Genomic DNA, 13,124 nt, shown 5'->3' with positions numbered 1-13,124 from the left:
GCCCTGACTAGGAATCAAACCAGCAACCTCTGTATATTGGGACAATGCTCTAACCAACCAAGTTATCCAGCCAGGGTACATATGCTATATTAATGCACATGATAAATCAAGCAATTGGAAAGCTTCATTTCCCCCCAAAATGATTTATATGTTTACAAAATAGCTGAGAACTAGATTCATCTGTTTTCAGATAAGAGTCAGTGAACATAATTAATTGCTTAAACGGAATCCCCAAACCACCTAATTAAAAAATACGCCCTATGCCTGACCTGTGGTGGCGCAGTGGATAAAGCGTCGACCTGGAAATGCTGAGGTCGCCGGTTCAAAACCCTGGGCTTGCCTGGTCAAGGCACATATGGGAGTTGATGCTTCCAGCTCCTCCCTACCTTCTCTCTCTGTCTCTCTCTCCTCTCTCTCTCCCTCTCTGTCTCTGTCTCTCCCTTTCTCTCTCCTCTCTAAAATGAATAAAAAAAAAAAAAAAAAAAAAATACGCCCTGGCCGGTTGGCTCAGCGGTAGAGCGTCGGCCTAGCGTGCGGAGGACCCGGGTTCGATTCCCGGCCAGGGCACACAGGAGAAGCGCCCATTTGCTTCTCCACCCCTCCGCCACGCTTTCCTCTCTGTCTCTCTCTTCCCCTCCTGCAGCCAAGGCTCCATTGGAGCAGAGATGGCCCGGGCACTGGGGATGGCTCTGTGGCCTCTGCCTCAGGCGCTAGAGTGGCTCTGGTCGCAATATGGCGACGCCCAGGATGGGCAGAGCGTTGCCCCTGGTGGGCGTTCCGGGTGGATCCCGGTCGGGCGCATGCGGGAGTCTGTCTGACTGTCTCTCCCCGTTTCCAGCTTCAGAAAAATGAAAAAATGAAAAAAAAAATACATATATCATATATCCCTTGCTTTATAAAACAAGCATGGTCTGGAAGACTTAAATCATCAAGTGACTTTAAGAAAAGCAAAAACTTTAAAAGCCCAGGGGTTGAAAAGTATACACTAACAAATTTTTAATAACCCCTTAGTTCCTTAGTCCCAAGATAGAGCACTGGATCTCTCAGAACTTCGTAACCCACTCTATAGTTGACAGTCAACCCTTGAATAACATGGATTTGAACTGTGTGGGTTCAAACTTATACATGGACCCCATCCCCCCAATTTACTAAAGTTCAATTGGCCATCACAGTTCAAAGCACTGCTGCTCAAGGGTCAACTCCACAGTTGGGAATCAGCATGTGCAGTGGGCCAACTATAGTTTTACACCAACTTCTACTGTGGAAATTTGTACTGTGGGGGTACTCTAACCCCCTATGTGGTTCAAAGGTTTATGTCCAGATCTCCCCATCGTACAATGAGTTTCAGGCATCCAACCTCTTTGTGTAACCACCTCATCTTGATTATCTCATCATTTTTTATGTAAGTAAAAGCAGTAACTAATACAGTAGGGTCTAGTTGGTTTCTTATACCCAATACAAGCATACCTCATTTCATTAAGCTTCATAGATGTTGCAATTTTTACAAATCAAAGACAACCCTCCCCACCACCAGCAAAAGGATTACAAATGGCTCTATTGCAAGACTCGCTTTTGTCGTGTTCTGGAACTGAACCTTCAGCATCTCAGAGGTATGCCTGTAGGTGATAACGTGATGTAACTTAACTGATATATTGCAGGCTAAAAGTTCAAACATAAAATTTCAGATGTTATAACATTCTACCAATTCATTAAGTCTGAAACTGTTAAAAATAGGTTTATATAAAACAAGAGTTACTTGGACACAAATTCAAACAATGGTGTCACTTGTGCTAAAGGAAGGAAACATCTAATATGTATATAGCAGGGGTACCCAAACTTTTTACACAGGGGGCCAGTTCACTGTCCCTCAGACCGTTGGAGGGCCGGACTATAAAAAAAACTATAAACAGGCCCTGGCCGGTTGGCTCAGCGGTAGAGCGTCGGCCTGGCGTGCGGGGAACCCGGGTTCGATTCCCGGCCAGGGCACATAGGAGAAGCGCCCATTTGCTTCTCCACCCCCACCCCCTCCTTCCTCTCTGTCTCTCTCTTCCCCTCCCACAGCCAAGGCTCCATTGGAGCAAAGATGGCCCGGGCTCTGGTGATGGCTCCTTGGCCTCTGCCCCAGGCGCTAGAGTGGCTCTGGTCGCGGCAGAGCGACGCTCCGGAGGGGCAGAGCGTCGCCCCTGGTGGGCGTGCCGGGTGGATCCCGGTCGGGCGCATGCAGGAGTCTGTCTGTCTCTCCCCGTTTCCAGCTTCAAAAAAAGAAGGAAAAAAACCCCCAAAACTATAAACAAATCTCTATGCACACTGCATATATCTTATTTTAAAGTAAAAAAACAAAATGGGAATACAATATTTAAAATAAAGAACAAGTAGCCTGACCTGTGGTGGCACAGTGGATAAAGCGTCAACCTGGAAACGCTGAGGTTGCCGGTTCAAAACCCTGGGCTTGCCTGGTCGAGGCACATATGGGAGTCGATGCTTCCTGCTCCTCCCCCCTTCTCTCTCTCTCTCTCCCTCCTCTATAATGAATAAATAAAATCTAAAAAAAAAAAAAAAAGTTACAAATCTAAAAAAAAAAAAAAAAAAAAAAAAAGAACAAGTAAATTTAAATCAACAAACTGACCAGTATTTCAATGGGAACTATGGGCCTGCTTTTGGCTGAGATGGTCAACGTCCGGTTCCATATTTGTCACTGCTAGCCGTATCAAGTGATATGACGCGCTTCCGGAGCTGTGACATGTGCGTCCCACGTCACCAGAAGTAGTCTGTATGTGAGCAATGCCGTGCTTTGTGGCGCCCCCACATACAGTACTCCAGGAGCACATCCTGTGCTCCTCTCACTGACCACTAATTAAAGAGGCACCCCTTCCAGAAGAGAGGTGGGGCCGGATAAATGGCCTCAGGGGGCCGCATGCGGCCTGTGGGCCGAAGTTTGGGGACCCCTGGTGTATAGAGTTTAAAGAAAAAAAAAACAACCCTCTGGCCCTGGCCGGTTGGCTCAGTGGTAGAGCGTCAGCCTGGCATGTGGAAGTCCAGGGTTCGATTCCCGGCCAGAGCACACAGGAGAAGCGCCCATCTGCCTCTCCACCCCTCCCCTTCTCCTTCCTCTCTGTCTCTCTCTTCCCCTCCCGCAGCCAAGGCTCCATTGGAGCAAAGATGGCCGGGGATGGCTGCATGGCCTCTGCCTCAGGCGCTAGAGTGGCTCTGGTCACAACAGAGCGACGCCCCAGATAGGCAGAGCATCCGGGCAGAGCGACGCCTCCTGGTGGGCGTGCCGGGTGGATCCCAGTCGGGCGCATGCGGGAGTCTGTCTGACTGCTTCCTCGTTTCCAGCTTCCGAAAAATACAAAAACAAACAAACAAACAAACAAAAAACCCTCCTCAGGTCTTCCTCCTCCAAAGTTATTAAACCAAGGTTGGTGCGGCCACGACAAAGTACCAACCACTATATGATCACAGTGAGCTACCGGAGCCCTTCTCCAGTGTTATGAAAATCAGGCAAAACACTAGTAAAATCTCCTACTAGAAATATGTTTTGTCCTTGGGTTAAGGTTCTGGGAGAGACTTGCTCTATGTGTACTGCCTGACCCTATAAATTCATTTTATGAACTTATCTTTAGGGAACCTAAGTATAATAAAAATTAACTTTTATTATATAATATGAATTAGGTCTCTAAGCTGGGTATAGGAAGCCCTTATCTTGATACACATGTATTTTCTCAAATACCGAATACTTATAACAACAGTATTCACATATTTAGTTAAGAGGTTGTCAAACTAAAAATTACTGAAAACGTCTGCCCTAGTTATTGTATATATACGAAAAGAAGCAGAGACAGACTGAGATTTACGTGCTAGAGTGTGGGTAGAAAGAAAACATGGCCCTGGCCGGTTGGCTCAGTGATAGAGCATCAGCCTGGCGTGCAGGAGTCCCGGGTTCGATTTCCGGCCAGGGCACACAGGAGAGGCGCCCATCTGCTTCTCCACCCCTCCCCCTCTCCTTCCTCTCTGTCTCTCTCTTCCCCTCCCACAGCCAAGGCTCCACTGGAGCAAAGATGGCCCGGGCACTGAGGATGGCTCTGTGGCCTCTGCCTCAGGCGCTAGAATGGCTCTGGATGCAACAGAGCGATGCCCCAGAAAGGCAGAGCATCGCCCCCTGGTGGGCATGCCGGGTGGATCCCGTTCGGGCGCATGTGGGAGTCTGTCTGACTGCCTTCCCGTTTCCAGCTTCGGAAAAGTGAAAAAAAAAAAAAAAAAAGAAAAGAAAACATGACTTGGGTTAGGAAACTGAGACTGTGAAAGCAGACAAGACAGAAAACAAACAATGGATATCTTTGATATTTTTATTTATTATCAACCTTGAATTAAATAAACCCTTTATTTTGATAACAATTTTTGACTAAATAGCAATCAGTTCCTCTAAAGAAAATTACTCATTCTAGCCTGACCTGTGGCGGCACAGTGGATAGAGCATCGACATGCAACCCCGAGGTTGCTGGTTTGAAGCCCTAGCCTTGCCTGGTCAACACACGCGGGAGTGGATACTTCTTGCTCCCCCCCCCCTCCTCTCCCTTAAATGAATAAATTAAAAAACAAAAGAAAAATAAAAAAGAAAATGACTCATTCTGATGTCAGGCTACCAAAAGAAAGTTTTTTGGTTTTTTTAATATAAGAGACAGAGGCAGAGAGAGGGACAGATACGGAAAGACAGGAAGGAAGAGATGAGCATTAATTCTTTGTTGCGGCAGCTAAGTTGTTCATTGATTGCTTTCTCATGTGTGCCTTGCTTGACCTGGGGGGAGGGGCTGTACCAGAATAAGTGACCCCTTGCTCAAGCCAGGGACCTTACGGTCATGTCTATAATCCCGTGCTCAAGCCAGTAACTCCGCATTCAAGCCTGTGATCTTGGGATTTCAAACCTGGGACCTCTGCGTTCTAGGCCAACACTCTTATCTACTACTGCGCCACTGCCTGGTCAGGCATGCTACCAAATATTTATACACTCAGCCTGACCTGTGGTGGCACAGTGGATAAAACGACGACCTGGAATGCTGAGGTCGCCGTTTCAAAACCCTGGGCTTGCCTGGTCAAGGCACATATGGGAGTTGATGCTTCCTGCTCCTCCCTCCCCCTTCTCTCTCTCTCTCTCTCTCTCTCTCTCTCTCCTCTCTAAAAATTAATAAAAGTAAAAAAAAAAATTTATACACTCATCTTTACACAAATTACATTTTAGATTTGCCTCAAATATTATGAAAAGCAGAGATCAATCCTGCTTTGCAACCGGATGCAATTGTTTACTCTGTGTATGAACCAATCATTAAACTTGTTCAAAGACACCCCAATTTATAACAGCTTTTCATTATTTTCCCAATATGTATCCTATTCCAATTTGTACCCATTAAATCCTACTTTCAGACAACCAAAGTACAGTGTGTCCGTAAAGTCATGGTGCACTTCTGACCGGTCACAGGAAAGCAACAAAAGACGATAGAAATGTGAAATCTGCACAAATAAAAGGAAAACCCTCCCAGTTTCTGTAGGATGATGTGGCAGCATGTGCGCATGCGCAGATGATGACGTAACACCGTGTATACAGCAGAGCAGCACGCGGTCATGCCAACCGAGATGTGGACGGTACAGAGGAAAGTTCAGTGTGTTCTGTGGCTTGCTAAATTCGAATCTGTGCCAAAGTGCAACGTGAATATTGGCGCATTTATAACAAAGCGCCACCACATAGGAATAACATTACTTAGTGGGATAAGCAGTTGGAGGAAATGGGCAGTTTGGTGGAGAAACCCCGTTCTGGTAGGCCATCGGTCAGTGACGAGTCTGTAGAGGCTATACGGGATAGCTACCTAAGGAACCCTTAAAAAAAAAAATCTGTGTGTGAGCCCACATCAAACTGCACTGAATAGGTATGAAACTGGGAGAGTTTTCCTTTTATTTGGTGCAGATTTCACATTTCTATCGTCTTTTGTTGCTTTCCTGTGACCGGTCAAAAGTGACCCATGATTTTATGGACACATTGTATTAACAAATGGCTTATATCTCAAAGAAAAAAAAAAAAAGCAAAAATCACGTTTAGTATTGTATAATCAATACTCAAATGGCATTGAATAGTTAAGTAGCAATTCTGTATGTATATGTCCACTTAGAAATACATTTTTTTTTTTTAAATTAAGTGAGAGGCAGGAAGGCAGAGAGACTCCTGCAGGTGCCCCTATTGGAATCCAGCTGGCAAGCCTCCTATGGGATAATGTTTGGCTGTCTGGGGCCACTGCTCTGTTGCTCGGCAACTGAGCTATTATAGGGCCCAAGGGGGAGGCCTTGGAGCCATCCTCATCCTCAGCACCCGGGCCAGCTCATTCAAATCATTCGAGTCATGGCTGTGGAGAAGGGAGAGAGAGCGAAGGGGAAGGGAGAGGGGAGAGGAGAGAGGAGAGAGGGGAGAGGGGAGAGGGAGGAAGAAGAAGGGGTAGAGAAGCAGATGGTTGCTTCTTGTGTGTGCCCTGACCAGGAAACAAACCCAGGACTTCCACACGCTGGGCCTAGTCTCTACCACTGAGCCAACCAACCAGGGCGAGAAATACTTTTAACTTGTTTTAAAATATGCTTCCAGGTGACTAAAGTAGATCAATGTATAAATGCAAAAACAATTTTTTTTTTTCATTTTTCTGAAGCTGGAAACGGGGAGGCAGTCAGACACGACTCCCGCATGCGCCCGACCGGGATCCACCCGGCACGCCCACCAGGGGGCGATGCTCTGCCCATCCGGGGCGTGGCTCTGTCGTGACCAGAGCCACTCTAGCACCTGGGGCAGAGGCCAAGGAGCCATCCCCAGCGCCCGGGCCATCTTTTTGCTCCAATGGAGCCTCGGCTGCGGGAGGGGAAGAGAGAGACAGAGAGGAAGGGGGGGGGGTGGAGAAGCAGATGGCCGCTTCTTCTGTGTGCCCTGGCCGGGAATTGAACCTGGGACTCCTGCACGCCAGGCTGATGCTCTACCACTGAGCCAACCGGCCAGGGCAAAACAAATTTTTTTTAAAGAAAACTGTTCTCCACACATTTTATGAACACAAGTTTGTTATAGATACCAAGAAAAGAGTCTATGAAATCTAATTAAATGAAATTACTTTGTCAAGCAACATTTGGTAAAGAAATCATAACTGAAACAAAAAAGAATAAACTGGAGCCTGGACATGCATACATTAGACAGCTAAGGGATGGAACTGCTGACCAAAATTCTGGCTACAGCTAGTCAAGTAGTAACTAGAGGGGTAAGGATCACGTACTTTCAGAACATTGACAGACTTAACAATTATTGAACATTGAACCCAAGGTGTTCTAATATAAGGTAAATGTATTTGATTTTTAACTTTCTTTGTTTTTTTTGTTTTGTTTTGTTTTAAGTGAGAAGAGATAGACTGCCGCAAGATCCGGACTGGGATCCACCTAGCAACCCGTCTGGGGTGATACTCGAACCAAATGAGCCACTGGCTGAGGGAGAGGAAGAGAGAGAGAAGGAAGGGAGGGAAAGAGAAGCAGATGGTCGCTTCTCATGTGTGCCCTAACTGGGGATCGAACCCAGGATGTCCACAAGCTGAGTTGATGGGGCCATGGCCTGTTCTTGATTCTTCTTGGACCACTCTTTTATAGTGTTTCCTTTTTGTGTTTGCTATTTAAAAATATTTAATATATAGTTCAAGCACTATAAACTTTATGATCTTAAAGTGTAAAATTGTAAAGTGATTGGCATATGTTCAAAACATAAGGCTGAATGTTGTAGAAGTCAGTGCTGCCTTGGGCAAGAAATAACAGTTGGGGCCAACAATAGACAAAGCAAAAAAGCCTGGTAGAGATGCTTTGGGAAAAGACCTGCGAAGATCCTATAATCTTAGCTCTGGCTGACCTTGAGGTCCTGCACAAAAATGACGGCTACAGAGGTATAAACTGCCCCAGTGTTGAAGACACTCTGCCCCAGAGCCTCAACATACACAATAGCCCATCTGCAAAGACTGGGGGAGTTTTGGGGGTTTTTTTACAGGTATTTAAGGAAATCTCTTTTAAATAACTAGGTGACCACTAAGCTAATGAAACAAACTTCAATGGCCACACACAAAAAAGATTAAAGTTTTACAAAACGAGTTTAAGTCACCAAACAACAACAAGCAGAACACCCCTGGGGAGAAAGGAGAATCTGGTTTCCATAGCTGCCATACTATAACATTCAAAATGTCCAGTTTTCTTTTGAGAGAGAGAGAGAGAGAGAAGCATCAACTCATAGTTGCAACACCTGAGTTGTTCACTGATTGCTTTCTCATACGTGCCTTGACTAGGTAGCTGAAGCTCAGCCAGTGACCTCTTGGCTCAAGCCAGTGACCTTGGGCTTAAGCTAGTGGCCTTTGGGCTCAAACCAGCAACCCTGGGATCATACTGATGATCTCATGCTCAAGCCAGTGAGCCTGCACTCAAGCCTGTAACCTTGAGGTTTTGAACTTGGGTCCTCAGCATACCAGGTTGACACTATTTACTGCGCAACCACTAGTCAGGCTCTTTTTAAAACAGAACTTAATTGGCCCTGGCCAGTTGGTTCAGTGGTAGAGCGTCGGCCTGGCGTGCAGGAGTCCTGGGTTCGATTCCCAGCCAGGGCACATAGGAGAAGCACCCATCTGCTTCTCTACCCTTCCCCCTCTCCTTCCTCTCTGTCTCTCTCTTCCCCTCCCGCAGCCAAGGCTCCATTGGAGCAAAAGATGGCCCGGGCACTGGGGATGGCTCCTTGGCCTCTGCCCCAGGCACTAGAGTGGCTCTGGTCACGACAGAGCGACGCCCCGGATGGGCAGAGCATTGCCCCCTGGTGGGCGTGCCGGGTGGATCCCGGTCGGGCGCATGTGGGAGTCTGTCTGACTGCCTCCCCCATTTCCAGCTTCAGAAAAATACAAAAAAAAAAAAAAAAAAGAAATAAAACAGAACTTAAAATGTTTTTATTGCTTGACTGATTTTAGAAAAAGAGGGAGAGAGAGAAACACTGTTTATTGCTCCATTTATTTATGCTTTCGTTGGTTCATTCTTGTATGAGCCCTCAAGGGGGATTGAACCTGCAACCTTAATGTAGAGGGACAATGCTCCAATCAAGCTACCTGGCCAGGTCTAAAAAGAACTTAAAATATATTTTTTAAATTTACTGGTTTCAGAGTGAGGGAGAGGAAGGGAGAGAAAAGAAGAAACAGAAAGAAAGGGAGAGGGAAAGAGAGAGAAACATAAGAATGTGTAGTTCCACCATCCATGCACTCACCGGTTGACTCCTGCATGTGATCTGACTGGAGTCTGAACCCACAACCTTGGCACATTGGGACAACGCTCCAAACAACTGAGCCACTCAGCCAGGGCCAAAATGTCCAGCATTCAATACAAATTGCAAGGCATACAAAGAAATAGGAAAGTATGCCTTATGTACAGGAAATAAATAAATAAAAGTATACCCAAGGAAGCCCAGACATTTCACTTAATAGACAAAGACTTTAAATTAGGTATTTTAAATATGTTCAAACGGCTGAAGAAACCATGTACAGAGAACTAAAGGAGGCCCTGACAGGTTGGCTCAGTGGTAGAGCATCAGCGTGGTGTGAGGATGTCCCAAGTTTGATTCCTGACACATAGGAGAAGTGACCATCTGCTTCTCCATCCCCTCCTTCTCTCTCTCTCTTCCCCTCCTGCAGCCATGGCTCAGTTGGAGCAAGTTTTCTCCAGTTGCCAAGCAACAGGGCAATGGCCCCAGATGGGCAGAGCATTGCCCCATAGTGAGCTTGCCAGGTGGATCCTGCTCAGGGTGCATGTGGGAGTCTGTCTCTCTGCTTCCCTGCTTCTTACTTTAGGGGAACAAGAAAAATACAAAGCAAAAAAAACAAAAACAAAAAAACTAAAGGGAGCCATAAGAGTGATGTTTCATCAAAAGACTATCAATAGAAAAGAAGTATATAAAAAAACAAAACACATAAACAGAAACTCCAAAGTTTAAAACTACAATAACTAAAATAAAAAGTTACTAGACCAGGCCCTGGCCGGTTGGCTCAGTGGTAGAGCGTCGGCCTGGCGTGCAGAAGTCCCGGGTTCGATTCCCGGCCAGGGCACACAGGAGAAGCGCCCATCTGCTTCTCCACCCCTCCCTCTCTCCTTCCTCTCTGTCTCTCTCTTCCCCTCCCGCAGCGAGGCTCCATTGGAGCAAAGATGGCCTGGGCGCTGGGGATGGCTCCTTGGCCTCTGCCCCAGGCGCTAGAGTGGCTCTGGTCGAGACATAGCCACGATCCGGAGGGGCAGAGCATCGCCCCCTGGTGGGCATGCCCACTGGTGGATCCCGGTCAGGCGCATGCGGGAGTCTGACTGTCTATCCCCGTTTCCAGCTTCAGAAAAATACAAAAAAAAAGTTATTAGACCAGACCTGTGATGATACAGTGGAAAGAATGTTGACCTGGAATGCTGGAGTCATTGGTTCAGAGCCAAGTTTGCCTAGTCTGGGCATATATGAGAAGCAGCTATCAGTTGATGCTTCCTGCTGTCTCCCCTCCTGCCCCCGGGGCCTTTCTCTCTCTCCTCTAAAATCAATAAGTAAAATCTTATAAATATATATAAAAAAAAAGACAAGAATCGCCTGACCAAGTGGTGGCACAATGGATGGAGTGTTGGACTGGGATATAGAGGACCCAGGTTTGAAAACCAAGGTTGCTGGCTTGAGCGCAGGGTAACTGGCTTGAGCATGCGATCATAGACATGACCCCATGGTTGCTGGCTGCAGCCCAAAGGTTGCTGGCTTGAGTAAGGGGTCACTCACTCTTCTGAAACTTTTGTAACCCCCCCCCATCAAGGCACATATGAGAAAGCAATCGATTAACTACTAAGGTGCCACAACGAAGAACTGATGCTTCTCATCTCTCTCCCTTCCTGTCTGTTCGTCCCTATCTGCCCTTCTCTCTGACTCTGTCACAAGAAAAAAAACAAACAAGACTCTCCATTAAAAAAAAAACAAAAAAAAAACAGGCCCTGGCCGTTTGGCTCAGTGGTAGAGCATCGGCCTGGCGTGCAGGAGTCCCGGGTTCGATTCCCGGCCAGGGCACACAGGAGAAGCGCCCATCTGTTTCTCCACCCCTCCCCCTCTCCTTCCTCTCTGTCTCTCTCTTCCCCTCCTGCAGCCAAGGCTCCATTGGAGCAAAGTTTCCCCAGGCGCTGAGGATGGCTCTGTGGCCTCTGCCTACGCGCTAGAATGGCTCTGGTTGCAACAGAGCGACTCCCCAGATGGGCAGAGCAGCCCCTCCTGGTGGGCGCATGTGGGAGTCTGTCTGACTGCCTCCCCGTTTCCAACTTCAGAAAAATACAAAAAAAAAAAAACCCCCAAACAAACAAAAAAACACAACAATAACAAACGTTATGCCCTGGCCAGACAGCTCAGTTTGATACAAACCTGGTCAGGGCACATACAGGAACAGATCAATATTCCCCTCTTTCTCACCCTTTCTTCTTCCCTTCCTCTCTAAAATCAATACCATATATATATATATATATATATATATATTTTTTTTTTTTTTTTTTTTTTTAAAGGTTACTAGAGGGTTGCTCAGGAGCCTTTCAGTAAGTTTTAATATCTAGTAACATAACTCCCTTACCCACCTTTCTTTGGGGGGAAAATCTTGCAAATTTGTTTTTCATGTGAACTTTAGAATCCTTTTGTGCATAATAGTGTGACTAGAATTTATTAATTTTGCAAATTTATCACTATTGGATTTTTACATTAAGTTGTTTTGGCCAGAAAGACAGAATATCTATTTTCCTGGAATTGTTTTAATTCCTTAAAACAAATAAATCAGGACATTTTACCAATAATGGTGGGCCAGATTATTTGGACCAGTCTTGCTACTGAAAATTAATGAAACCCTTTAAAGCAGTGGTCCCCAACCCCCAGGTTGTGGGCCATTTGGTACTGGTCTGCAGAGAAAGAATAAATAACTTACATTATTTTCGTTTTATTTATATTTAAGTCTGAACGATGTTTTATTTTTAAAAAATGACCAGATTCCCACTGTTACATCTGTCTAAGACTCACTCTTGACGCTTGTCTCGGTCACATGATACATTTATCCGTCCCACCCTAAAGGCTCATCCGTGAAAATATTTTCTGACATTAAACCGGTCTGTGGCCCAAAACAGGTTGGGGACCACTGCTTTAAAGCACTAGTGTTGACAAGAAAGTAAAGTGGGAATTCAGAGAACAAGTGGAGTACCTTTGTGCTGCAGGCTTTTACCCATTAGGATTCTTTGGGTTGACTCCTTGGATGCTTTATGGAAGATGAGGCACAGAAGTCAAGGTGGTAAAATGAACAGAAAACCCTACCTAATCTAAACCAGGACCCTTAAGGGCTATATGCTCAGGGTAAGGGTAAACCAAAAGTAATCCCCACTTGCCACCAAGCATATCTAGAGGAAAAGGTGGAAGGGAATACAGATATTGTGACTATGGCTGATTCCCCTGTGGACAGGAAGAAATTCTCATCACCTGGGAGGTCCAGTACATTCCAAGTCATGAACTGAGTATGAAGTGGTCCTGAATTGGTAGTGTCCCCAGTGCCAATGCCTGGTAAAATAAAAGGGAAACTCCTTGAAAGGGAAGGCATCTTCACTGTAGGCCTTAGGACCTCCACAAATATATATATTTATATAATATATATATTTTACAGAAACAGAAAGTCAGAGAAAGGGATAGACAGAGACAGACAGGAACTGAGAGAGATGAGAAGCATCAATCATCAGTTTTTCGTTGTGGCACCTTATTTGTTCATTGATTGCTTTCTCATATGTGCCTTGACCGTGGGGCTACAGCAGACCGAGTAACCCCTTGCTCGAGCCAGCAACTTTGGGTCCAAGCTGGTGATTTTTTGCTCAAACCAGATGAGCCTGTGCTCAAGCTGGCAACCGCGTAGTCTCGAACCTGGATCCTCCACATCCCAGTCTGATGCTCTATCCACTGCGCCACTGCCTGGTCAGGCTCCACAAATAATTTTTAAGGGTAACAAACAATATATGATTAAACAGAGCCTGACCAGGCGGTGACACAGTGGATAGAGTTGGCCTGGGACACT

General features: G+C 46.0%; 1 protein-coding gene across 2 annotated transcripts in view; it reads right to left on the bottom strand.

Moving 5' to 3' along the window:
* The window catches only part of PAIP2 (poly(A) binding protein interacting protein 2), a 33,456-nt gene that overhangs the window by 6,929 nt on the left and 13,403 nt on the right, over window positions 1-13,124 (bottom strand). Inside the window, exon 2 of one of the 2 annotated variants that reach the window (XM_066272663.1) lies at window positions 2,383-2,542. The exons of the other annotated variant lie outside the window; for it this stretch is intronic. The gene's annotated coding sequence lies outside the window, so the exon portion shown is untranslated. The remainder of the gene's footprint in view (window positions 1-2,382; window positions 2,543-13,124) is intronic. 2 annotated transcript variants of the gene reach the window in all.

Source organism: Saccopteryx bilineata, chromosome 4 (assembly GCF_036850765.1).
Source record: "Saccopteryx bilineata isolate mSacBil1 chromosome 4, mSacBil1_pri_phased_curated, whole genome shotgun sequence".
NCBI lineage: Eukaryota > Metazoa > Chordata > Mammalia > Chiroptera > Emballonuridae > Saccopteryx > Saccopteryx bilineata.
The sequence above is the reverse complement of the archived record's forward strand: the minus strand, read 5'-3'. Positions and strand labels throughout refer to the sequence as shown.